This window comes from Protopterus annectens, chromosome 3.part1 (genome assembly GCF_019279795.1).
Source record: "Protopterus annectens isolate FY-2018-M chromosome 3.part1, PAN1.0, whole genome shotgun sequence".
Taxonomy (NCBI): domain Eukaryota; kingdom Metazoa; phylum Chordata; order Ceratodontiformes; family Protopteridae; genus Protopterus; species Protopterus annectens.
The window spans coordinates 1,243,240,949-1,243,265,281 of NC_056732.1; the positions used below are offsets into that span (position 1 = coordinate 1,243,240,949).

Consider the following 24,333-nt stretch of genomic DNA (forward strand, 5'->3'; position numbering starts at 1 on the left):
GCCCCCATTTTAGTTTAACATCCTGAACGAATTGCCTATTCCTTCCTAGTATGGCTTGTTGCTTTTCTGAGCATTTTTTTCTGTTTTCTTCTGCTTTCATTGATGTTCCATTTCACTTAATTTATACATATTAAATGCTGTATAGCTTTGCACCATATAAATATGGTATGATGTCTTTCCTTTAAAAATGTAGCACTTTCCCTTTATTTAGACAAGCATATTTATTTCAGATAAAATATTACTGCTTTTATGAGGACAATACTCACATATTCTATTACTCTTTGAAATCTCTGTTACGTAATTTGTCTACAGGATATACCGCTCAGTCAGCATCTAGCCCAGAATTCCAGAGGGCTCACATCTGATTTATTTTTTTTAAATAGCTAAGTCAATGGTGAGCAAGCTAATTAATGATCACTTATTCACAAGTAATTGCTATTTCAAGATACACGGTCCTCTCTCCCTCATGATTTGATAAATACAAGTTCAAAACTGCTATAGTTTCAGTAGGATCTAGTATTACAGGCCATCTTCATGTAGAGCTTCAGGAATGACCCACCCCCTACTTTCTATGTGTACGTAGTCAAAGCTCCCCAGTGAACCGCTTATTAATTAATTAACATTTTCCACTTACAATGTTTCCCTCCATCTGTACCACACACTGAGATACCTTTCATCATTTTCATATTTCTTTTCTTCTTAATGCAGATGTATGTTATATACAAACTATGTACAGTGTGGGATTGAGAGATGTCTGGTATTGCAGACTGGGCACATTCTTGATATAGCTGCCTAATTATTCTATCAGGGAAATCAATTAGATTAATCCAAAATGACCTTTCTACTGCAGATCGGTGTTGGTATGGATGCTATATTGCACTGAGCCCCATAATTTCACATACTTCTCTATAACCGAGGCCTCTAGCACTTCCTATATTACTGCATTCAGGCCAACAGGTCTACAGCTATCGGAATCCTCCTGCTTCTAGACTTGTGGGCCTGGTGTAATTCCATTCACCTCTGGCTGGTCAGCAGCTTCTGTGTCCTTTATGGTGTATTAGAAAAAGCAATGCATGATTCTGGCTGGCCTTCTAGGAGACTGTTCAAAAGTCAGATGAGAACTATATCCATTTCCTTATCAACTTTTAATGCCGAGCTGTTTCAGAACACCTTGCAGTATATGTGGGTTTGTGCTGAATTACCTTCTTTGCATAGACTCGTGACTAGGTTTCACTACTTACTCTCTCTGTCCTTTTAATGCCCTATTTCTTTTGTAAGTCATCCTCCATACCATTTTTCCATTAATTCTCCAGAATTGTCACATGCAGTGCTTACCCCAGCAATGCATCATAATTGGTTTGTTAGTTGAATTGTTATTCCCACTTTGCTTTTGCTCCCAGTTTCTCCAGTGACCATGAAGCTTTCACCTCCACATGCCCAATTGGTCTGCACTTTTCACCAAAAGCCAAGAGCCCTACAGACCATTCATTCTTCTCAGGGCGATGGTCAAGCAGTGGAGGTGGAAGCATCATCCATTCTCCAGGGAATCAGGGGTTTTGGCCATAAGACTTATCCTGTCCTATTACAAATGCTCAGTAGCATGTTCAGGGTTCAGCTTGAAATGGGCCTTAGGAAAGACATGTTGCTCACTATCACAAGTAGCATAATCGGTCAGAAGGCTCTGATTCCTCCGCCCAATACAGTGAGCACTCCTGAAGGTCTCTTACATCACTGTGGACACTAACATAGGAAAGGCATCCTAGGTATGCACATCTCACCCTCCCTCACTGAGAGATGTCAGCTGGCACTGCCTCATCATTCCCCCCTCCCCTACCAGATCCTTCAGAGCCTGGGTTACTAATTAAACTTAGTCCATATGGGATGTACTCATGGCTTTATCCCTCTAGACCAACAGAGCTGTCTGTCATGTGAATCATAGTATTCAGGAAACATTTAAAGCACAGCTTCACTGATTATAAATTATTGTAATATGTGGAGCATTTCTCCCCAAACCTCCGCTGAAAAAGGACATGTGTCCAATCGTACTTTCCCGGTAAACAAATGTAAAATAAATAAATGATGGATGATATTCAGTTCCTGTTTTTCTTATGTAACTTTAAATTATTATTATTATTATTATTATAATTATTATTATTATATATTGCAAAGTACACAATAAAACAACAATCTTAATTTTAATATTAACATAATGCTACCTAATATAAAATCAATATTTTTTCACAGCTGCTCTTTCAAGATAATTAAAGCATAACTTCACAGAAAATGTTTCAGATCATATTTGCCTCACATCAATTTAAATTATAACTCCTTCAAAATGATACATAATAAAACAATAATAGTAGTTTATTAACATTGAACTACTTAATATAATAATAATGATTATAATATAATTATATTTGTTTACACGAATAGTTATGTTTCCATACTTTACTCCAGATGTAGACTTTACCTCCAGTAACAATAAATCAAATAATCTGATTTCTCTCATTCATGACTAAGTTCTATTAAAGTTAGACATGATGTTGGATAGTTTCAAATAATTTAAGTTGCATATTCTATACAAATGATGGATATGATATGATGTTTCTGAGTTTAGAATATCAGAATGTAGAATTCTGAGAATGAAACACTGACTGAGTCAAAACTAAAATTTGGCAACTTGTAGAGGGCTTCAGCTCCCTATATTCTCCTGCATGGGAATTTATCACTATATCCCTTCATTAAAAATTCAGCATTGACTTTTAGAATTATAAGGCTTGAATGAATATAAAAAGCCTTACAAAGTGTTACATATCAAATGAAGAATGAACCATATGGCAAGTATCAGAAGGAGAAAAATTAGTCCAATAACACTTATGTTCCATACAACCGTAAATAATCAGTCATGACCTGTGTTCTTTTCTTGCACTCATCCATGCACCCATAATCCATTTTAGCCTTTGCACATTTGCCACCAGCCAGCTCCCCATTTGGACTAGGATGAGAAGAGAGGACAGTATTATGTAATTAGCCTGATGCTTTGGCTTCTTGCTTACCATTACCTCTCTCAGCTGTTGTAAGCATGCAGTGATATCAGTGACCACATACCTTGCTTCCATAAATGGGAGTGTTGAATGTCTATCCTGCTCCGAGTAACTGGGATAAAACACTAATAAAAAGAGTACCATAAAATCTGATATAAACATTCTGAATTCTCAGAATATTGAAATATATATAACTGTGTTGAATTATTGTGAAATAAAAGAAAGCAGGTGAAAGCATCCAGAGTAATAACAATTAAACACTTCAGTGGAATAGCATTTTTGTACCCCATCCCCAAGGGATTCACCACCATTATTCCACTCTAAATATCTTAACTTTACAAGTAACACTGTACTTTACATTGCAAGATTATCTTTTCACAATTATATAGTAATCATGAATTTTAGTATAGTTAAAGAGTATGGGGTGGAACCTAGCCTTCCCACAACAGAGGGTGCAGTTAGGCATAGCCCCTCAGTATTACAGGCACTACTTGGAGCACTTTATTGTACAATAATTCAACACACTGCAGTATATTCTATTATAATCAACATTCAAGTTTTGAGAATTCAACATTTTGGGTTCGATCTTACTACGTTCTTACTGGTATTTTCATGTGTGTTTGGTACCTGACTGTTCAATCACCAAAAAAACAAAAACAAAAACAAAACTTTGTAGCCCTGACATTATCCCCTTGGTGTCTGCACTAAGGACACTAACCATCATGCAATCCTTCCCCTTCTTGAGACAGGCGATCTGAACATTGGTCATTCAATCTAACATTGCCTCCTTACAGCTAGAGGCATGTCCACCAGCATTAATGAATCTAGTAGAATCAGAGTTGGAATGATTCAAAAGGAATCTCAGAATCTGTATTGCTAGCACAACTGCAATTCAGGCAATAAATTATATAACAAAGAAAAAAGTAAAGTGAGGGGTGGAGAAAGGAGAAAGGAGAAAGGAGAAAGACGAACACAAATATGTACAACATAATGGACATGATAGTTGGAGGCTTTAGTTGTACTTGCTTCGATAGCTTTTAATTAGATCTGAATTCTCATATAATTATCCCATCATAATTTCTGATTTTTTTATTTCACACACCTCCTAAAGGACATATGTTTTATTTAAAAATTAGAAAACTAAGAAAAAATTAAAAATAGTAAATCTAGGTTAGATAAATGACAATCAATTTAAATCATCAAAGCATTAGAAAGATTTGAAATTAAGTTGTAATCAGGTAAATTTTGCATATCATTAACTCATAGTTTCATTAATATACTGGTAGAACCTGTGGGAATCAAAGTCCACTCTTACTTGGTGGGTCAGCTTTATTCATTGCTCAAGCAGGGTGTTAATGATATTGCTGCTTGTACATTCACTGCAGAGGCTGGTAAGGTGGTAAGGCGGTAGAGTTCTGACTTCACACTAAGCAGCTGGTGTACACAGTCAGGCATATGGTATATAACTAGAGTGAGTATGAAGGGATACCCGGTTCTTAAGATGCCATCCCTTCAATGAAATACTACTCTGAGATCATGCCTTCCTCTTCTGATTCAAGCACAATTTGATATTAAACATCATGTGGCCCTTTACTAGATGGGTCATGTGGCTGTTTCTACAACACATTTCGAATTTCCTGTGTCTAACTCACACGGTGAGGTGGAAGCAGGAAGAAGAGGGGTGTGAAATAGGAGCAAAAGTATTTTTATTCATGGTATTGCAATGGTTAAATAATTGCAGAGAATGTATTTGGTTATTAAAAGGGTATGAAATATGAGAAAACTTATTTTTATTTAAGGTATTGCGATACTTAACTGCAGAGAATGTATTTATATTAAAGTTATTGCAATACTTAAACTAAGCATTGTAGAGGATAAAAAACAATTTATAGTGTAATATCTGCTAGCATTAACAAGAAATACACATTACAAAACTAGACTAAAACAAAAAAAACATGTAAAATTGAAAACAATTTCCTGTTTGGGAGGTAAGAAGATTGTCCTAAAGAGATGACACTTCATGGACCTACTGTTGGAGGCCTCTATGTCACATACTTGAGTTAAGGAAGGCAGCCAGATCCAAAAGATTAGATCCAAGCAGGCAAATATCAGCTTGCTAGAATATTACAGCTAAGTTCATTGAACAGTTGGCAGTTATGTAAGGGTTGGAAACAAAGATGAAGAATCTTCATTACAGACTTCTCAGGGACAGATAACCCATGTTAAGCCCTTGCCAAAGGACTAATATAGCATTATGTGAAACTTCCAGCCTTGTGCAATTCTGCTCTCTCTGCAGTCATGCAATCTCAGCAAAAGATATAGGGCATTGCAATAGGTCAGGCAAGAAGATACCATTGATTGTATCACTGCTGTAAGGTTCAATGATAGAATAAGGTTTTAAATGTGGACAATAATCTTTAGATGATAATGGTATGACGTAATAACAACAAACACCTGTTTCTTCAGTGTAAACCTGTCTTCAAGAATCATACGCAAACTGTAGGCATAAGAAACAAATTCCAGTCTATTCCTCTCATATGCAATAAGGGAAAAAAGCAGAGGAAGGTGTAATGGATAACACTTGTATGTACCAACATTGTCCCAATTTTAGTTAGGTAGAAACTGAGCTGACTCTCAGTAATCCATTAAAAGATAGTCTCCAAGCTGTCCTGAAGAGTGGCAAAGTCTAGGAGACACTTCTGTCTGATGGAAAGAATGAGATACAGATGAAAGTCATCAACATAAGGACTGGTAAGAAATATATCTTACTTAAAAAGCTTCTCTAAAGGTCAGTATATACTGTGAGCAGCCATGGTGTTAAGATCAAGCCTTGTGGCATGCTATACTCCACAGGGTAGATGCCAGAGGAATTCTCCCCTTACAAAAGGGGGTCAGGACTCAGAAGATCAGAGGTGAAACAATCAAGCATGTTGATGGGAAAATCACAGTAAGTTTTCAAACGTTCACAAAGGATGGATGCCGTGCTTTAGTCCGTGAAAAGTCAACAAAAGATCAAGGAGGAACAAGACGGAGTTTAGATTTTGATCTCAAGTCATGAGAAGGTCACTAACACGGTTATCTTGGTACTGTGATTAGATCCATAGCCAAACTGATGGGGTCAAAGAGGTAATGCAGTGTTAAATAAGAGTACATCTGTCAATAATACCATATTTTCAGTTACCTTCTCTATGACAAGGATGTTAGAAACAGGGCGGTAATTCTCCAAAAGCTTACGGTCTATATTCGAATTGTTGAGAATGAGGTGATCAACACATCTAATACTAAAGGGAAAATGCTCTCTTGAGGAAGACTGAAATCTATAAAATAACCGATTCCAGGTAGTCTAGCAAGATTTACCAGGTTTATCTAGACCAGGATCCAGCTTGCAGTACTCCTAAAGCACAGTGGTGAAATCAAATTCATCACCTTAACCCAACTGATATAAACAAACCCAGTCCAGCAACAGAATGGGGTCACAGTACAGAACATGTAATTACAAACTATGAGTACACTTTGAGTCAAGTAGTACTTGACCTTGGCAACCTTATCTGCAAAGAAACATTCAGATTTTTGCACACTGGGTAGAAGAAGAACCCCTACTGCTGGTGAGGCAGAATGGCTGCAGAGATGTATCACTGTCCAAAAGGTTGCTGCCAGATGTAGAAATAACCTCACACAGGATGCATAACGTGGCTTATTATTTGAAATGTCTGTTCTTGCTGCATAATGAGCACACAGACAAAGCTCACCCTGAGCAGGAACAGCCTATGCCCTTTACTGTCCAGCTATCGTCCCAGCTAATGCAGTCATCAGAGCTAACAGCTAAACCATGAGCAAGATACCAGATCTGGGATGTAGACAGACTGAGGCTACAGAATTCAGACTGCCAATAATAGTTATAAAGTGCAGCAAGTGAGTCTGGTTCCTCAGCACTCTTTCTGTTCAGGAGCTGGTAATGTTTGGGTATCAAAATGCTACCACTGATGTCCCATATGTCCCTACAACTGACCAGCTATATACCAAGTGGTATAACAGGTGAAAGCACTAGTTTAAAGTGAAACAAACAGCTGGTAGTCCAAGATACCAGTCCGGACACCAGGTCCCTGGTTTCCAGAACTGGCTGCAACACCAACACCAATGATTGCCCACATTTATAGCTGCAGGGGTAACCACCTTAACAAAGCCAAACTTCTAAGACAGGCTAAGGAGTTCCATTACCAGCTCACTAGTCTTGTTTACCAGGCACTGAATTCACTCAAGTTAAACCATTGAAGGCATCCTTACACTGGCCTGACATCGAGACCCATGAGCTCCTGCAGAATTGGTCCTAGATATCTTGCTGAATGCAACACTAGGAGAAATGTTTAATTTAGTCCTGCATTAACAATGCATTCAAAGGTGTTGCGGTTACTAGAAACTTCCTGTTTCAGGTCAAGCATATAAGAAGAACAAGTGGCTAGTCCACCACTGATACTGTCCTGTGTAGGACTATGAATAACCAGAAAGCATGGTGGGATAGAAGCCTCCAACTGTCAGGATGCTTCTGTTATCATTCGGCTTGCTTTCTATTATACCTGTCAGATAAAACAAAGTGAACAAATCTTGAACTATGCTAGGCTTGTTCTTGGTCTGCCACAACCCTAGTGAAAACAGAGGAGAAGCAAGTTCTGTCCATAGATTGAGATAATCCTTGAGAGCTCAGATACCACCATCCTTCAGGGATGACTCCCATTAGGATGGCACTTCACTCTGAGCTAGCAACTGGAAACTTTAATTTCAATATGCTCTAGCAGATCAAGTTATGCAACAAATGTGCTTCCCTAGTATCCAGCAAAGTAACACTTTTATCAGTTAGTATGGTCCTAGAATTCAGGGAGACTGCATGCTTCTGTGGGCTCAGGCATAATAGATTCAAATGGCAGCAGGGCAAACAGGAGATCCTTGCACCTTTAATTGATCTTTTGACTTCCTTATTCAACCTCTCTTTAACATTTGCAGCAATTTTCTGTCCCACCATTACTGTCCTATTTTGCCCACGTTGATATACCACCTCATAAAAAGCTGCAATCTCCTCAACTTCTTTATCACTGTCTGGGGACAGAATCATCCCTTCCTCCAAAACTTATAGTCTGCATTCTCTTTTCCCATTTATTTCAACATTCACACCCACACTTTTTTTTACCCAATGTATCTACTTCCCACTAATCAAAATTTCAGCCTATGCATTTTAACTGTTATTTCTTTTACTTCAATGTTTTCATCTTTCATTTCACCCATTTTATTTGGTGCTATCTCAGCCCTTGTAAATAATTCCACTACCCATCACTTGTTAAATACTTTTCATGTAATCTTCTTAATTCACTGTCTCAGTTGTACTTTCCCTCCTTTCATTCCCTTTTTTTCATTATCCATTCTCTTACATTAGCCCTAAGGTCATCATAGCACACCACTTTTGCCTGTTCCTTATTGTTTCGATTTTCCACCACAGTCTGACTTATTCTTTTTTGTAGGTCCCTTATTTCCAGTCTTTTCTGCTTTACTTTCACTCTGTTTATAATTCTTCAATCACAATTTTCTAGTATATTTTCAGTAAATTATTTTCGAGGGGCACAATCCAAAACTAAATAAACTCTAAAATCAAGGAAAGAGCAAGGTGTTAAAAAATCCAAACACAGCAACCCCTCCCAAAAAATGTCTGCAGAAAACATAAAGAAAACCACAATGTATTTTATGTTTTTGTTCTCCGCAGAAAGAACCTTCTCAGAATGAAGGTAAACAACATATCTTCCCCTTTTAAACACATAATAAAGTCATGATGAATGACAGGCTACTTGTTCAGTTTGTTATGCCTTGTTTTTAAAATAAGTGCAATAAATAAATGCTCATTCAAGCCAAGCCAGACTTCAGCATTCCCTAAAATTTGCCAGTGCAGTTCTTTGTTTTAAAGTGAAGTTTCCCATTTGTCTGTCCTCTCAAGTATACAGAATAAAAACTTTTTAAAATCCTTGTACGAGGGAGTGCTTAAATAGTACGTTTATGTTGTCACCCTTCCTGATATTTCTAAATGTTCATATAAGCATTTGTTCAGGTTACACCCTGTTTTACCAACATGAAATGCCATACAATGTGAACATAGGTCAATACAGACACCACTAGTATTACAACTGAAACTACAGTAGAGAGTCGATTATCCGAATGTCAATTATCAGAACAGTCAATTATCAGAACCAGCCTTTCAAAGTATTTGGGTGGGAAAAATCATAAAGTCTGAAAATGTAAACATTATAGGTATTTGCCTGAGCACATTTTTTGAGCTTGTAGCCAACTTGTGTGTGAAAAATATTCTTTATTGTTGATTAGAATCTCTGAATGGTTGAAAACTGTATTCCTGCATGCAGGAAAAAAACAAGATTTTAGAAGTTTTTTTACCCAGTTCAATTATATGTTTGATTATCCAAACAATTTGATTATCCGAACTACCCTAGGTCCCAATTAGTTTGAATAATGACTCTCTACTGTACCTGCACAGAGTATAACTTTAAGATAATTATGCACAACCACATTTGGTCCTTCAATATAAAGTAAGAATGTTACACTCAAAAATGCCTTTGATGTTAGAGGGATTTTTTTTTTTTTTTAATGAAACTGGATCAGAATTATTATTAATAGCCATGTCCCAATTCCTCACCATAATGTCCCATAGGCAAGCAACAGAATTTTACAGAACCATGGTTCTGGAAAGAATATCAGTCTTTTTCTTAATTTTGCCCTCCAGTAGTTTATTCAGGCTAGCTTCATGTTCACTGCCCCTACCAGATGTGGCCAAGACCAACATTTCATCAAGCAGCTTTGGGGAGATACTTTCTGTTGACAAATATTGTTCTCAGGTGGTCACACTTTGCACAAAATTTTTCTCTCCTGAGATCAAGCTAGAGAGATGTGTATGGTGCTGTTTAGAATACATTTTTTCCTGAGCAAATGTGTGCACTGTCAAAATGCAGATAACTATTAGAAAAGGTACTTTTCCTGTGCAAGTCAGATTCGTAGCACCCTTGTCCACATTTGAGTATAAACAAGTTTAAAAAGTGATACCAAAATCTTCATTGCAGCTCCAGAGGCCTGTTTAAAATATTCATCCTCAAAGGTAAAAAAGTTGTTTTTAAGTACAAATTCCAAAAGCAGACAGAGGATGTTGATCCCTGTATTGATTATAGATGTGCTGTTGCTGGTGTAGTCTCAGAACTATTCCATGCCCATATTCTGGTGGGTCACCATACATAGATCATTGATATTTCCAGTAGTAAGCAAGTCCCCCTCCTCACAAACCAACTCTCTAATTTACCTAGAAGGTCCCCAGAATCTTGAAGAGTACCTGGCAATGGAGAGAAAAAAAGGTTTCAATTTTGCCATCAAAATATGGTGAGGAGTTTTATCTCAGACTCCTCCAGCAGACATAATCAGTCATACAGGAGGGTCATACACATTTTTATGAATCTTAAGGATGACAAAAATCACAAGTGGGGTTGTGTGGTTTAGAAACCTATAAACAGTTAAAGTTTTGATTAGAATTAGCACCCCAAACAAATAGTCTTGCAATGCCTCCCCCCAACATCCTCAAGTTTATATACACCAATTCTGCATTTGCACAAACTCAAAGAAGAAGAAGAATTCTCCCTAGAAAAGGAATCACTGCTGTCACAAGCATAGAAATCATGCATACAGTGTTTTCCAGTGGGAAATAGACATCAGTGTTTTGATCCGCTGTGTCTTGTGTCTGGGGTACTTGATGATCAGGGAACAGTAACCCAGCAAAGTGTAATGAAGCTGACAGTAATAAATAACATTTTCATCTTTTAACTGAACACTTTTAACTACATAGAATAAGAGAAAAAAATCACAGCCATTGCACTTATTAAATGCTCCAGCTGCCTTCCTTCTGATACCTTTATATAACTTATTCAGTCCTGCATGTAATAATTTATTACTGAGGTGCCGCTCTCTCAAAGAAAAAATATCATGACAGAAAAAAGATCATTATTATTTTTTCTTAACTCTTTGTGTCCCTTACCCTTCCTGATAAAAACGACGTTCCTGCATAGTTTTGCACTTCCTTACTTCTCCTCCTGCTTCCTACTGATAATTTTCTTCTCTAAGTTGTTTGTTCCTCATTTTCCTTCAGCATAGACTTGGACATTTTTCTAGGGATGCATTTGTGTTGTCTATGCCCTCATCCATCCCATTCATTTCTAATGATCTTCTTCTGACTATGTTGTTGTTACAGTTTTATATTGTGTATGTTAAAGTGGCACCCCATGTTCCTTTTATGCATTCATTCAGCTCCTGCCTTTCCTTCTACGTGTGTACAAGCTGGTTTGGATAAAACCACACTCTCTCTCTTCTCAGTACTATTTCACTTGTAATCTTATCCCCTTTTTCTAGTTATACACTTCCTTTGCCTTTACCTCCCCTCCACCCTTATTATCACTACTTTTATGCATTACCTTCAGACTTCAGTGGGTAATAAGATAGTTTGGCCTGGTCTAACTTCTCTGAATGTGTGTGTGGGGTGGGAAACATGAACTTTTTCTGTCTCCACTCCAAAGATTTTATTTCACAGATCTCTGTTATATAATCATCAGCTTCATTCAAACTGTCAGAAGACTCTATATTATTTCTGCAGACCACTCTTTGTCAAGTCTATGCTCACTCTTTTGCCTGAGTCAGTTTATCTACTCAGATTTTGCTTTTAGTCTCCCCCCATCATGCGTTAACCATGCCTCTGCCTATTACATTTGCACTTCTTCACCATTAGTTTGGTATAAAGTTACCACATTACTGACATCAGTTCTTCCTTCATTCCTTCATTTAGTCTCTCTTGCAAAACCTTCTGCATCTTGTTCTGACCCATGGTGGGATGGATACATGTTCCCTTTTACTTTTGCATACTGTGACATGAGAGGACCTGGATGACTGACCTTCTTCTTCACTCTTGTCACACCATGCTTATAATTTCCTGATTTCTGGAGTGAAACCAGCTCTCCAAAGCCCTGTCACCTTCCTTTTCAAGGATTGTAAAGACTGCAACTTCCTCCAACTTTGTAATATCAGTCTGCAGCTTTTTCGTGAAAAAATGAGGACCATTGGAAAACCTAGCCTTCTTTGAGTACCTTGCTACCACAGATCCAAACAATCCCTTAAATGTAAACAAGTCAGTGGAAATATCAAGTATTAGTTTAATTTCAAACCCTTCTGTTATAGTTAATCTGACCACTGCTTGTTTGCAGATTCCATTCTTTTATCCCATAGGATGAGGTTACCCAAGCATGGACTGGTCTGTCCCTGAACATATAGCCCCAACACACTGTATGCATTTACTTCATAATTCCAAATCAGGGGCTGCTTGAAGGAATTCTGCTTTATTTCTTTATATAAATTATGTTAACTCAGACCAGGTATGGGTCATGTTATTCAGTAATTCTTCTATGTCCTCATATGGGATCTTTTTTAGCACCTCCATTTGCTTCTTAATTACCCCTACTTCTGTCTCTAGTAAATGCATTCATTCCATATATGAGGTAGTAAAACATTTTGCATCATTCATTCACGTGACAGAATTTCTAATATACGTTTGTATAGCTTTGATTAGAATTGTTTTGTATTTCCTCAAATGGAATATATTTTCCATCACTTCCGCTTGCTACTTCATTACCCCTGCTATTGTCTCTAGTAAATGCATTCATTTGATACATGAGGTACAAGGACATTTTGCATCTTTCATTCATATGACAGAATTTCTAATATGCTTCTGGATAGCTTTGATTACTACTTTTTTAATTAGCCTGTGTCCTCACCTACACCTGATACCACAGCAAGTATTATTTTTCCTTTGTGGGATTGCGTGTCCATTTCTTTACCTTTGCCATTCTCTATTCTGGTCTACCCAGAAGAAATTTACACACAAAAAAAAAAAAAAAAAAAAATTGCAGCTTGACTGCTAGTAGAGAACGATTGAACTGTGCTGCCACTTTCTTAGAAGCTTGGTATTGCGCTTAAATACAACACACTTCATTTCTGAATACAAGATATATAGTTCTGCTAAGTTTTAAGTAATATTGCTCAATGGTCAATATTATATTAACATCACTATTTACATCCCTCTGGAGATTGTTGCCATGAACAGGCACCCAAACTTCATGATCTGTTTACATTTATTATAATCATAATATGTGATGAATACCCATAATGCCCTGTGTGTGGCCTTTGCTGAGATATTGATGGCTGAGTACACTATATAGCAATGCACAGGGAATGAACTGATAGGTAATGATGACTAATAACTCTTCATAAAGCAAATACTAGGAAAATGTTATGAGCCGTATGATATGATGCTAATAATAATAACAAAAAAACCCCCATATAAATAAAACTGAACCTCATATTAATATAAACAACAGACTTGGCTGTCTACATGCTGTAAAAAGTAGCTGACCAGTGATCTGCTAAAGAACTGTTGTTTTTCATTAGAAAGTGGCATTCATGCCTCTACAATGAATTTTACAAATAAGCAAAGACAGATAACTATATTATAACTCATTGAAAACAATTCCTTGTGTTACAGCAGACTTTAAAAGAGGCATGAAATTACTTTTATTGTATAGTCACTCATTTTCCACTTGGTGACAGCCATGCATTCTGATAAGCAGACAATATTTTCTCATTATTTAAGTGTTCAGGTTTGCAGTGCCATCAGATAGTCTTTATGGACTTTTGTCACCAGTAACATTTTTTCCCATTGCTCCAATTTTGTTTTGTACATATACTTGCGAATCAATTTTTACTGGCAATCATATACTTTCAGTACTTTAGAAACACAAATTCAGCATGACGTCAGACAAAGTGCAACCATTTTGATCATCTTTTAATTTACCAGAAAGCCATTGTATCTGATTCCTAAACACTATCTTACATCCTAGATGTTAGTACTTCATTTATGTACTTCAGCTCTGTTTTTGTGTCCACTACATTGAAATCATAGAACACTGGACTGTGGAGCAAAGACACATATATGCCATTTGAACATTGCCTGCAAAAGCAAGATGATGTAACACTAAAAAAATAAATAAAAAATAAAATAAAATGAAAAAAAAAATCAGCTTCTACAACTAAGAATAAATGTATTACTGTATTTCTGCAGAAAGGCTTGACATTCCCATCTGATATAATAATCATACCTCTCAACTGTATAGATTTTCACAGAATGTCCAGATTTTTGCCTCATATTTTTGGTCTGTTTCGCCTACATTCGCGGTTTCCTGGCAAATCATTGGCATGTCATTAATGAGTGAAGTCAGAAAAATAATAGACATTTGAGTTTTAGACTTCATCCCTTCAGAAAATTCATACTAATGCAAAGCCTGTTATTCTATCAACTTTCTAAGTTTGTAAGAACAATATTTAAAAAGTGTTCCTATATTTGGGCCTTTGTCCCTCCATTATTTATAGCTGTGTCCAGATTTCTTGCTCTAAGAGGTTAAGAGGTATTATACTAATGCATAACACAATGTCTCTGCAGGAGAAGGGGACTCTCTTAAGACTAAGGTAAATAAAAAACTGATTTCTGAATTTGTGTCAGATTTTATACACAGCTGTTCTACCACCTCTACAGAAAAATATTCTTAAATTTATTTTTATTGTTATTGACAAAGTACAATTTTTGTCTCATGTAAGGTTACCTTTCACTGCTTCTTTGCATATCATCATTAGAAATCTAACAGACCTGGCGCCAGAGGGTCTAGACTGGGGAGGATGGGAATTTGTGGCCTTTGTCTGCACGTGTGTCTTACTATGGTGGCGCAGCAGTTAGCGTTGTCGCCTCACAGCAAGTGGTTCTCCAGTTCGATCCTCGGCTGGGGTGCCTTCTGTGCAAAGTCTGCATGTCCTCCCTGTGGTCGTGTGTGTTTCCTCCTGGTGCTCCAGTTTCCTCCCACATTCCAAAGACATGCTGTAGGTGGATTGGACACTCTAAATTGGCCCTAGGCGTGAGTGCGTGCGTGTGTGTGCCTTCTGTTGAAGGTTGGCAACTCAACACCGTAAAACTTCACTGCCAATCATGAGCAGACAGGTGATCCACTGTGGTAACCCCTAACTGGGAAAAGCCAGAAGAAGAATTCTGCACGTGTGTCTTGGGGGGGAGGGAGGTAAATCTGGCTTGTTACTTGGGTGACACCTAAAGGGAGCACTAGGTGGAGTATGGGCCTGCTGAGTATGCACTGTCAGCAGTGCAGGTACACTACAACCAGAGAAGATGTGCATGTGTGTGGAGGTATGCATGCTTCCCATGGCAGAAAGCTCAGTGACGCTACTGCTTGAGTTAGGATCTCCAAGGACTCTATGGCTCTATGGGTGCGGGTCTTCTTGGACCATAACTCACTACTTTTGCTTCTCTAGGGATTAAGCAGATTGTTTTCAGTTTTCAGTCAAGAAATGAATGGGGACTTGGGTTTGCCCAGGTTGAAAGATAACCGGTTCAACAACTGGGAAAAATACAGGGAAGACACACACACACACACACACACACACACACACACACACACACACACACACACACACACACACACACACACACACACAAAAATTCAGTGTGCATCTCAGAATGCCACTGATACTTACACTTTAATGTATTCAGTTTTCTAAGCAGGTAAGACTCATTAAGTGCAATTCTGCTTTTCAAGAACTTTTATCTGGTTTTATTACTTGTTCAGGATTACATAATAAGCAACTAAAATTTGCTGAATTCAAACCAAAGTCTCTAGACTGTGTCATCCCACTTTTGGTTACTGAAACAGTTTTGTCCACCATGAAACTGTGTTGTCTAGGAGATGCTTGCAGTAAAGCTGGCAACTGAAAATGGGTTATTCCAGGGCTGGAGTGTACCTGCTGTTTTGTCATGGAGATGAGCAGGATAGCACAGGTAATGCTGTTAGGACACTGCATCATGGCAACAATTCAGACAGCTGGGAGAATTAATTTCATTAATATAACAGCTATGCTGTGAGGCTTGAATTAGCACAATACAAAAACAGTGTTGACATTTTGTGACAGACTGTGCAAACATTTTTTTTATGTATTTATTTTCTCTTTGCTGACTGGGTTAGTCTCATTAGACCAGTGTCCTCTTAGGTTCATAGGTTCATAGGTAGGTACTAGGCTATCATCCCAAGGGCCTATGTAAGCCTAGCCAACAAGGTTGCTGGGCTTATGCCACCCAAGAAAGTTATTTTCCTGTGCCACTGTCGAGCAGAGACACAGAAGTGATCCCGGGGTGTATTTCCTATTTCCTATCCACTCATCAAGATTTTTCTTGAAGAGTGCTAATAAAGAACTTTGCTTGACATAGATGGGTAGCCTGTTCCAGAGTATGGGAAGTCTCTGGGACAGGAATCTATCCCTACAGCATGTCCTGTTTATTGTGGTGACAAGGTTTAGGTCCCTAGAGCATGTAGCTTGGAGGGATTGGGATTTCTTTAGGTGTAGCATGTCCAACAGCTCTGGGTTTGACATAGCTTTATATGTTAGGCAGTGATCACCTCGGAGTAGGCGATATGCTACGGAGTAATTCTGGAGTTTTTTGAGATGGTCAGTGTAGGGCATTTGTTTGAGGCCAGTAATCCTCTTTGTCAGGTACTTCTGTGGCCTTTCCAGCTGCTGCAGATGTCTTGTGAGGTACATTCTAAAAAGGGCATTGTACTCTATAATGGGTCTAATGAGTGTTGAGTAGAGGGGAACAATGACCTCTTTTTTCTTGGATGAGAACCCTTTTATGATTGAGGTGTGCCACGTAGAAGGACTTCCTGACTACTGTGGCGATGTGACTATCAAAGGAGAGACTACTGTCCACCTAGGTCCCAAGGTCTCTTATCACACATTCAGTGTTAAGTAGATAGCTGCCTATGGGGTAGTTCATGGGTACAGAGTTTTTACCAAAGGGGATGACACTGTACTTTCTGGCATTGAGCTTGAGGCCATGGCTCTGATACCAGGCATCTGTCTCAGCGAGGCCCTTATGTAGGATGTCCACATCATTTGGGGACTTGACTGTGGCTCCTAGTTTGCAGTCATCTGCGAACTTCATTAGCCAGAAGCCTTCTGTGTTAGCCTGTACTTCAGAAAAGTAGATACCAAACAGGAGAGGTCCCAGGACTGAAACCCTGTGGTACTCCACTTGTCACTGGTTTGAAGTCAGATTTGGAGTCTGCAACTTTTACAGTGTGGGTTCTGTCAGTGAGCCAGTTGGCAACCCATCTTGTGATGTAGGGATTTATACCTAGTTTAGTGAGTTTAGCTATAATTCCAGAATGGGGGATAGTGTCGAAAGCCTTGGCGAGGTCAAGATAGGCTGTGTGAACCACCTTACCCTCATCTACGACTTTTCAGATGAAACTTAAGGTGGTATTCATACAAACTAGGAGAAATTTGGCTAGGGCACCAGGGAGCTTCCACAACTCAATAGCATACTAGGACACTGTGGATAGTAATGCATTCTACTTCCTGTTATCGTTCTAGACAGAGGAAGTATGGCAACTTCGAATGACCAAAATTTAAGTATGGAAAAAGAAAAAAATAGTGTGGAGATGGCTGAGTCTTTACATGAAAGGCAGTTAATGAAATGGAAGCGATGGAGCAGTTGGTAATACCGAAGGAAAATAGAGCATTAGATAAAATCGTCATTGTGGTTCCAGATTTGGAGGTTTTATTCCAGGAGAAGCTGTTTGAGGGAGAAGAAGAAAGTCAGCAGGGATGTATTTTTACAACCCTTCCATCTGGAGGGTTGCGAGATGTGTGCCTAAAAGAATTGATCAACAAAAGTGAAGTGAAGAGGAAACTGGAGGCATTATGGGGTGAAATTATGTAGAAAGCACAGCAAGAAGAGGTTGTAGAAGCACTATGGTGGCCTAACGGTTAAGGTGTTTGCCTTACAAACACAAGGTGCAGGGTTAGAGTCTCACAAGGGATAATTGACTAGGCTTACAATGGCTCGCAAGGGCAGTTAGCCTTGTACTAACCTATGAACTACAAAAAGAAAATCATATGCTCAGATAGCAAAAGAAAGAGAAAGAAGTGAAGAGGGGAATGAAATGAAGAAATACATAACAAGAATAAGCAGTAAGAAAGAGGACAGGACAAGTATGAGGTATGGGACACTATAACTGCACCACTAGGTGTTTCACCTAAGTAGGTAAGAGCCTTTCTTCTTATCAACAAAGAAACATACTGTGATATCATTTTTGAATCAGGACAGTATAGGGAAAGTTTCTTAGAAAAATATGAACAAAAAAGAACTGTAATCCTTGGACTGAATATGAAGTGCAGGCATTTCATAGACAGACAAAACAGACATTATTCAATTTAGAATGGAATTTGAAAAAGATGAACTGGAAGAACATTTTAAAGACAACATGTAAAGATGTGATGAACACAACAAAAATCTATAATGAAAGAGGTTTATGGACTGTGGGTTGGGACTGTGGAATTATTTTGAAAATGGAATGTGATAATGTTGTGCATATCCCTAGTGTGATTAATGTGAATGGTAACAGAGAATTTGTTAAGCACAGAGAGCAACCTAAAACATGCTTTTTTTCTGGAAAAATTACCACTTGATTAGTGAATGTCATAAATAAAAATGTTTTATCTGTGGCAAAGCAGGGCATTCAGCAAAAACATATGATGTGAAATGTAAAAAAATGTGAAAAAAAAACAGGACATACATGGGTTGATTGTGAAGATAGTGTAGAAATTGTAGAAAAAGAATGTGCTCAAGATTCAGTATATGATAAAAATATAGAAAGGGAACAAGAGAAAAACAAACGAGATGGGGAAGAAAAGGTACTTGACATGAGTGAAGAAAATATGTAAATTGACAAGTAATCACCTTCTTTGAAATTTCACTTAACAACTATCATAACTCCTCACAAAACACACTTCTACTTATATCACTTTTCATCATACCCCCATTGTTAATTCCAACAGACTACATCACCTTACCTACCTACTAATCAGATGACACCTTAACATTCAAAGCATAAATAAGAAAATACCTCATCCATCCCCTCTCCTAGATATCCACTTTGACATTCCTCAACCAGCATGTCCAAACCAAGATAGCAAAATAGAAGCCATCATTATTAAACTCCAACTTAATGCCAAAAAGCTTATTTTATTTACTTGTATCTTAATATTAGAAGACTTTCTTAGCTGGGTTTCTACACCCCCCCTCAAAAGAAACCATAATTCTTGCTTAATATAGATTGGACATATTACTATTAAACATGACAATCCCTCATATTAACCTACCTTATGGTTTCCAAATACAAGGCTAATTCGTTCTATCAAGCATTTTTTATAGACCTTTTTTTTCAGCTGAAGAGAGCATGCAATTGAATTGTGCTTAAAATCCCTTCTGGAGGAGGCAGTCTTTCTTTAATATACTACCTTCTTATCCATACTGGATATGCTATTAGAGTAAAGACCAAAACAGCCCATGGCTTTACCAATACTAAAAAAACTCTTCATGCTAGAAACAAAGCATGGGAATGAGAGATGCCATGCCAAAAACCTGATTTAGTTCATTTTTCATTTCCTTAGAAAATCTGGCTTAGAAAAAGATCAATAACTCTTGACAAAAAAAACTTCTAACTGAAAAACCCCAGAATAATAACTCAAAACATTCAATTCATCAGTAAATAGAATTTAAAACTCCTTCCCCCACAATGCTGACCCAGAAACCCCTCTCCTCCAGACTGCTAATGCATTCTTTTTTTTTTTTCTCTTTTTCAATCCCAGCCAAAACAAAAACAAAAACACACCAACAACTTCCAACTATTCTAGCTAACTCCTCCTACAACTTCTCTCTTCTAAAACTCTCTAATCTTTACTTCTACAGACTCATTCACAAACTGAAACCTTTGGTTTTAGACCTCACCACAGTACCACCACTGCCCTTCTTTCTTTTTTAGATACTATCAAAAAAAAATCGAAACAACAATGATGATTCAACCCTTATCTGCTCGGCACCCCATCCTCAACTGAACTGATCTCAGTGACCCAAAATACCTTTTGTGAAACTAGAAACTTGGTTTCTCTAGCGGTTCCTACTAAATGAAACTTTACCATCTCCTCAAATAATGGTACTATCATCTCACCTGATCCAACTACAAAAACTTTTAGGAATAACCATTGACAATCTCCTCCTTCGATCAATCATCAACAACACACACAGGTTTTAGTTAACAGAAAAAATAGGATCCTATCCTATATCAAAACCTTTTCTAACCCCAACAAGAACCAAGATTTGCACATCAATCTTTTTATCAACTCTCCTATAATGCTTCCCTATTTATAAACCTTAAGAAAATTAATCTTAAAACTTAACAAACTTGCTATAACAACATGACCCACCATTGTATAAACCTAAAACAACTAGGCTGGCTTGAATTTCAAAAAACCCTATATATTTCCTCACTCACTCTTGCCACACATATATTACACCCTACACCCACCACAATAATCTCTCTACTTCTTCTAACTTACAACACACTTAACTCTCTTTCCTCCTCTCTCAAAACTCTGATAAAAAATCTAAAAAAAAACAACAGGCAAGCAGGTGATTCTCTATCAACTATTCAATAACACAATAGGTAGAAGTTGGAATCTGACACCCTTCTGACATACATCCCAGCCACTTCAAAGAGAAAAAAACTGTACTTTAAAAAACATTGGCTGTTGTTTGTGCAGTACACCCACCTTTTTTTTTCTTCTCTTTCTTTCTCTCCTCCTCCCTTTTTTCTCTCCTTTTATTCAGTTCTGTTCTTCTTTTACTGAAATAAATAAGTAGTGAGAGGAAATAATTACATAGGGGAAAGGGTAAAAGAAGGGAAAAGAAAATTTAAAAGTGTAATTGTAAAAGAGAACAAACATGGTAAACGATAAGATAGAAGCAACAACAATATCATTTGAAAGCTGACATTTTAGCTTTAAATGTGAATAGTATGAAGAATATTAAAAGAAGAATAGGTATTTTAGAATGATGCCCTTCAATAGACAGGCATATTATCATATTAGAAGATACCAGGATTATGACAGAAGAAGAAAGATTACAATGTGAAGTTCTATGGAATGAAACAGGTATTTGGAAAATAGGAAAAGACACTTGTTCAGGATTAAGTATATTATGTAAAGAAACTATCGAAATCTTAGATTTCACAATAGTCAAATTAGATAGAATAATGGTACTAGATTTATTTAAAATGGAAAATGAAGGTTTATAGAATTATTGTGTTATATGCATATGTTACAGGGAAAGAGAGGAAATCATGTTTACAAAATTCTAAATTATGTAGATGTTAACATGGATATAATGTTAGTGGGAGACTTTAATTGCAATTTAAGAATAGGAAAGAAAAATAATGATGTCAAAATGATACATGAGATAATCATCAGTGGAAAGTTATACATATGGGGAAACAAACAACGGACTTATAGAAGTGGAGAAATTAAAATGCAAATTGACTATTTCTTAGTATCAAGACAGTTTAAAAACGTTAAAAGAAGGAATAAAAAAAGACAGTTTTTTTCAGATTATATAGCTATATTGATAGAGGTATGTGAGAAAGAAGCCAGAGGTTTTAAAAGGCTTAAATAAAGGAAACAGAAAATAAATAAACAAATTATGGAAAGATCATATAGGTATGAGAACATTTTATAAAAAACTGGATGAGTTGGTGGATAGGCTTTAAGAATAATTAAAAAAATGGCTTTTGGAATGCTAAAATGAAAAGAGAAGAATAGAGAAATCAAGATATAAACAGATGAGTCAATATGTGTTCAAGGAAATAATAAGAGATATCAGGATCCTTTTTGAGAAAGAAAAGTAAATATAAGATATAACAAAAAAGATTAAAAGACTGTTGTATAAACAAAGATACTATTTACAAGGAAGAAAAGAAAAAGTGTGTCCATATTCATTAAGGATATCCACACCTCCAGGCTAGTTGCTCAGCATAATGCATCTGAGGTTATCCAAGTGCAACTAACTCTGGGCAAAACTGCAATCCAAATTGTAGCTTGCTACAGATCCCTCAGCATGCTCCAGGATTCCCACTCCTCTTTTCTTGGTATACTGGAAAATATTAGGGTTCAAACACCTTAATAATGGGTGACTTCAACTACCCCACCATTAACTGGGAAAACTACTCGTGTACCAACTCCTTATCAGCGCTTTCTGGAATTCATAAACTCCAATGCCCTAGATCAACTTATCCACACCCCCACCAGCGGCAACAATATCCTAGACCTAGTCATTACCAACATGAGTGACTGGTGTTCCACACCTGAAATCAACTCCTCATTGGTCCGACCCAACCATAAGCTTATCACCCTTGATATCCACATCCCACCCCCACCCCCCATTAAGGAAACCATAGTAAAAAATTTCTCCAAAGCCAACTTCATGCTTCTTAAGACAGAAGTGGTGAACTTCATGACACCCATGCAGATGGACAATACAGTTACAACTGCTGAATCCTGCACAAATATACTCTATAAGCACTTACATGAGTGCATGGATCGTGCTATCCCAAACAGAACCAAGACACTATCCTCCAAAAAAAGGAAGTCAATCTGGTGGTCCCCTGCCATAAACAAACTGTACAAAAGAAGGAAGAAACTGTTGCAAAAGAGAGTAAAATCCCATGAGTGGAGGAGCTCCCTGGTCAGCCTCAGTAAGAAGCTGAGATCTCTTATAAGATCCTCTAAAGCTAGCTACGAAAACAAAATCGCCACTAAATCCAAGGACAACCACAAAGCATTCTATAGCTATGTCAAGAATCTAGATGGCAACACCCAGATCTGCTCTGAGTTACAGCACAAAGGCACGAAAATTGCAGAACCAACTGATATTGCCAACATCCTGGCAGATTGGTTGAGTGCTAACTTTACCCCCCTCTCACCCCCTAAAGGGCCCATATCTATACAGGAAGAATGCAGAGTCCCTGTAATCACAACTACACAGGTAAAAGCTGCACTCTAAATCCAAAAACAGCATCCATGGGACCAGACAACATCCCAGGCTGCGTTTTACATGGACTTCAGAATGAACTGGCTCCCCACTTAACCACCATGTTCAATAATAGCCTTGCATCAGGCTTTGTGCCCACTGAATGGTGTACAGCAACAGTTATCCCACTCCACAAAGGGGGAGCCACCACTGATCCCGGGAACTATCGACCTATTAGCCTGACGAGCCTGGTCTGCAAGGCCATGGAACGTATCATCATGGAACTCATAAACAAAGACATTGGTAACCTCCAAACTCTGGATCCCACCCGCTTTGGGTTTGTGAAAGGCAGATCATGCCTTCTGTACCTGATCGACTTCTTTGAGGCAGTCACCAAAGCCGTGGATAAGAGTAAGGTGGTTCACACTGCCTTTCTTGACCTTGCCAAGGCTTTCGACACCATCCCCCATTCTGGAATTATAGCTAAACTCACTAAACTAGGTATAAATACCTATGTCACAAGATGGGTTGCCAACAGGTTCACTGACAGAACCCACACTGTAAAAGTTGCAGATTCCAAATCTGACCTCAAGGCAGTGACAAGTGCAGTGCCACAGGGTTCCATCCTGGGACCTCTCCTGTTTGGTATCTACTTCTCTGAAGTACAGGCTAACACAGAAGGCCTCTGGATGACGAAGTTCGCAGATGACTGCAAGCTAGGAGCCATAGTCAGGTCCCCAAATTATGTGGACATCCTTCTACGTGGCACACTTCATCATAAAAGGGTTCTCATCCAGGAAAAAAGAGGTCATTGTTCCCCTCTAGTTGTCATTCATTAGACCCATTATAGAGTACAATGCCCTTTTTGGAATGTACCTCACAAGACATCTGCAGCAGCTGGAAAGGCCACAGAAGTACCTCACAAAGAGGATTCCTGGCCTCAAACAAATGCCCTACACTGACCGCCTCAAAAAACTTCAGCTTTACTCCGTAGCATATTGCCTACTCAGAGGTGATCTCTGCCAAACATATAAAGCTATGTCAAACCCAGAGCTGTTGGACATGCTACACCTAAAGAAATCCCAATCCCTCCAACCTACATGCTCTAGGGACCTAAGCCTTGTCACCACAATAAACAGGACATGCTGGAGGGATAGATTCCTGTCCCAGAGACTTCCTATACTCTGGAACAAGCTACCTATCTATGTCAAGCAAAGTTCTTCATTAGCACTCTTC

The 24,333-nt window shown here is 38.0% G+C and overlaps 1 protein-coding gene across 1 annotated transcript in view; it reads right to left on the bottom strand.

Moving 5' to 3' along the window:
* The window catches only part of LRRC24 (leucine rich repeat containing 24), a 4,153,240-nt gene that overhangs the window by 517,264 nt on the left and 3,611,643 nt on the right, over nt 1–24,333 (bottom strand). The gene's annotated exons all lie outside the window — the stretch shown is intronic.